Source organism: Aotus nancymaae, unplaced genomic scaffold (assembly GCF_030222135.1).
Source record: "Aotus nancymaae isolate 86718 unplaced genomic scaffold, 86718_ANA_hifiasm-v0.15.2.pri h1tg000006l, whole genome shotgun sequence".
NCBI lineage: Eukaryota > Metazoa > Chordata > Mammalia > Primates > Aotidae > Aotus > Aotus nancymaae.
Window position 1 is genome coordinate 61,706,918 of NW_026988417.1, and position 4,247 is coordinate 61,711,164.

Genomic DNA, 4,247 nt, shown 5'->3' on the forward strand with positions numbered 1-4,247 from the left:
CAAATCCAAACCATATCACATGGGTCGGAGGAAAGATAACATTTATATAAAGTACTAATTTAGCATGGTAAACATGGTGGATAACTATTAAATATTAGCTGTTGTTACCATTATTACTGTGTTCATTTTTCTACTCAGTAATCTCCACATTACCCCTCAGTACTGAAATTCTACTAATAATTTTTTATATCATTATTTATTTAACTTTGTATGAAATAATTATTTTAAAATTATATTTTCAACTAGGAGCTATGTGGTTAAAAACTTGAATTTCAAAGTACAGGCTAAAAACTTTAGGAAATAAAGTAAGGAAAATTAAGAATAATATGGACATCTTAAGAACTCTGTATGACATTGTGTTGTGTCTGGGATGCCAAGCCATGACAGTGCAAAAATGAATCCTTCCCATCCACAACCAACAATTGCATAGAAAGTTACAGTAGCAGCAGTTATCTCAAAATCCCAGTATGTACTCAGGTACTCTTTTAAAAGTTAAGATATGCAATTATTGTGCAGATAACAATTAGCCACAATCATCAATATATTGATGTACATTTTGCAGGAAATCCTGAGATTATTGCATAGAATTATTATTTACACTTCAAAGGTAAATTACTGAAATATTCCATCGTCTAAGAGCATTCAACTCTTGGCAGAATAATTTAGCAAAAAGTACAATTAAGCAAGCAAATAAAAAATACTTTGAAACTCACTTCAATTGGAAGGTAAAGTAAAAATAATGGAAGTAGTAGGCTTGGAAAAATCCAGCTATTTTAGATCAGAACATATCTCACTTATCTATGCAAATGGCTAAACAATATGTGAGATGATGGAGGTAGTTCATGCCAGTTCCTTATATAAACTACTGAACTATTTCATGCCACTATTGTTCATGTTCTTATTGTTTTTTAGTTTATTGTACCAAACTGTAATTTTAAAAGCAAAAAGTAAATAAACTTTATTCTTAGAAAGTTGGAGAGGGGGCCAGGCATGGTGGCTCACGCCTGTAATCCCAGCTACTCATGAGGCTGAGGCAAGGAGAATCACTTGAATCCAGGAGGTGAAGGTTGCAGTGAGCCAAAATCATGCCATTGCACTCCAGCCACGGCAACACAGTGAGTTTCCATCTTAAAAAAAATTTGTAGAGGGACAGCTCAATCTTGCCTATCATTATGTCAAAATTTATTTGAAAACTTAAATTTTGCTCAAAAATTTATTTAGATTTTCTGTCCACATTATGTCTCTGTGTTAATCTTTAAATAATGTTCTAACTTATTAACAAGGAAAACTCTTATTTATCACATAAGTTAAAGAAAGATGGTCTTCCATTTTCTTACTGATTCTGAAAAACTGATATAAAATAAAGAAAGCAGACACTGCACATTCAGGTAGTATCTCTTCTCTATCTTGGTTTCACAATAGTTGCTGGGTTTGGTTTTATTTTAAGGGGATATCAGTGTGGCAAAAGTACATTATGTTGTCAGGGTAATTACTCTAAAGAGACATGCAAATCATCTGGTAGCATTTTCAGACATACTAATTGTTTCTAGGGCTGCTGTAACAAATTACTTCAAACCTCAAGTCTTAAGAGAAACTTAGCACCTCACAGTTCTGGAGGCTAGAAGTCTGAAATCAAGTTGCCAGAAGAGCCACACTCCCACTAATGGCTCTGGAAGAGAACCTTTCCTTGCCTCTTCCAATTTCTGGTGACTCCCAGCATCCCTTAACTTGTGGCAGCATCACTCCAAGCTCTGCCTCCATCTTCACATGGCCTTCTGTGTATCCCTGGGTGTACCTCTGTCTCTTAGAAGTGGATTTAGGGCTGACCCTAATCCAGCATGAACTCATCTTAATCCTTACTTTACATCTACAAAATCCCCATTTCCAAATAAAGTCACATTCTGACATTCCAAGTGGACATACATTTTGGGAGTCATTATGAAACCTAGTTTACTAATGAAGGGAATGGGCCTTGGCTTCAGACAAATTTGAGTTCAAAAACCCAAGTCTGTCCCTTTCTAACTCTGTGACCTTAGCAAATCTCTGGACTTCAAAGTTTGTCCTCATAGATAAAATATAATGAGGTTGCATTCAACACTAGGAATATTAATTGTGCTCTTTTCAAGTATTTCAATGTGGTTTTAAATATGCCTAATAACATACCTAAAGAGTGGGGATAAATCAAGCAGTGGAAAAGGAATGACTCCTCATATTGATTCTTAATAAGATATTCTGAGCAGTTCAATGTTTAAAATTGTGACATTTTTATTCTGAGATAATATAGATAGGCTAAAAATGATAGTGAATGTATTGCTCAAATACACCTCTTGAAGGAGCCAAGTGAAAAAATAAAACATAATAATTAGTGGCATAAACCAGGTTCTTAAAAACTGTTTCAAACTCATTTCAAATCCTGTTGTGAATACATTTCCTCTCAATAATAACCAGTATAAAATGGTAGTAATTTATATTCACTGTTTTAAGCTGAATTGTGCCCCTAAAAAATTTAAATGTTGAAGTCCTAACCCCGGATACCTCAGAATGTGAGAGTATTTGGAAATGGAGCCATTTAGAAAGTACTTAAGTTCAACCAGGCACAGTGGCTCACGCCTGTAATCCTGCACTTTGGGAGGCCAAGGTAGGTAGATCACCTGAGGTCTGGAGTTCAAGACCAGCTTGGCCAACATGGTGAAACCCCATCTCTACTAAATATACAAAAATTAGCTGGGTGTGGTGGTGGATGCCTGTAATCCTAGCTACTCAAGAGGCTGAGGCAAGAGAATCGCTTGAACCCAGGAGGCAGAGGTTGCAGTGAGCCAAGATTGCGCCATTGCACTCCAGCCTGGGCACAAGAGTGAAACTTCATCTCAAAAAATAAATAATAAATAATAAAGAAAGAAAGTATATAAGTTCAGATGAATATGTTAGGATGGGTGCTAACCCATTATGACTGGTGTGCTTATAAGAAGAACAAATTTGGACACAAATATACACACAGGAAAGACCAAGTGAATACACAGGGAGAAGGCAGTCATCTACTTGGCAAAGAGAGGGGACTCTGAAAAGAAATCAGCCCTTCCAACACTTTGATACCAGACTTCTAGCCTTCAAAACTATGAGAAAATAAATTTCTGTTGTTTAAGCCACCTGGTCCTTGGTGCTTTTTTGGGTAGGCAACCTTAGCAAATGAGCAAATTCATACACTCATCATTCATTTTTCTATACCACACTGAATCTAATCATATTCAGATTTTTTTTTTTAATCAAGAAGAAACATGTCATTGTCTGCTGACTACCCTATGTGAATACACTCTCTAGTTTGGCATGTAAGCACACATAGCTGGTGCTTCACTGAGTCCAACTTGCTTCCCAGAACAAAAGGAAATTTGCCTTGCAGATAAATCTAGGACCCCACCTATTAGAATCTAGAACACTAGTGTCTGCCTTCATTATTTTTTTTCTGTCTTTGTTCACTAAAATTGAGAAAAATCCCTAGGTCTAATATTATGCAGGGTCACCCTATTACAATACTATGGGGTTTCAGAGAAAGGAGAGCTCACATCGGGTCAGGGGATGGGAAATATTCATTAGAGGGTGGCATTCAAACCATACTTCTTTTTCCTTAGGGGAAAGTGCAAACACAGTCTTCCACTACCACAAATTATGCAGTTGAGTTTCCCACATTTGGGAAAATCACAGGGGTGAGCACATCTGGAACGCAATGAATAAGCCTCACCCTGGGAAACCCACCTTTGTGATCATTGATTCTCCTGTGCCAGATAAGTATCAAACCATACTTCTAAAGAAGAGAGGGATAGGCAGTAATTAACAGGTAGTATATTTTATTTGTAAATAAAAGATTAAGAAAATCAGTGAAGTCTGGAAATTTTGTTATGAAAAATGGTTTCATATCATTAAAGCATGTAGATGGGTAGGGGGGTGGTTCTTAAAGACTTTAAAAAGTATTCTAGAAACAAGTTATTGAAGATTATCGTAAGGTTAAAAAATTTGGATATTAGCCCAAAGAACAAATATATTTCAACTCACCTGGGATATTTGTTCAAAATAGTTTCCTGAGCCCCATTCATGATTAAAGAAATCAGAATCTCTGCCAGCAGGCCTCCAGAATGTGCATTTATAGCTAGCTTCCCAGATGCTGCATATCACACTAAAATTTGAGAACTACTGCAGTAGACATTAGGAAACTATTAAATGGCCCTGTGAATTTTTGAGCAAAGAATGACCAA

General features: G+C 36.2%; 1 non-coding gene across 1 annotated transcript; it reads right to left on the reverse strand.

Moving 5' to 3' along the window:
* Positions 1 to 3,623: 3,623 nt before the first annotated feature.
* Positions 3,624 to 3,787, reverse strand: LOC135272194 (U1 spliceosomal RNA). Its single transcript, XR_010340287.1, has one exon. It is a non-coding gene; the product is annotated as a U1 spliceosomal RNA (small nuclear RNA).
* Between the last annotated feature and the right edge of the window lie 460 nt (positions 3,788 to 4,247).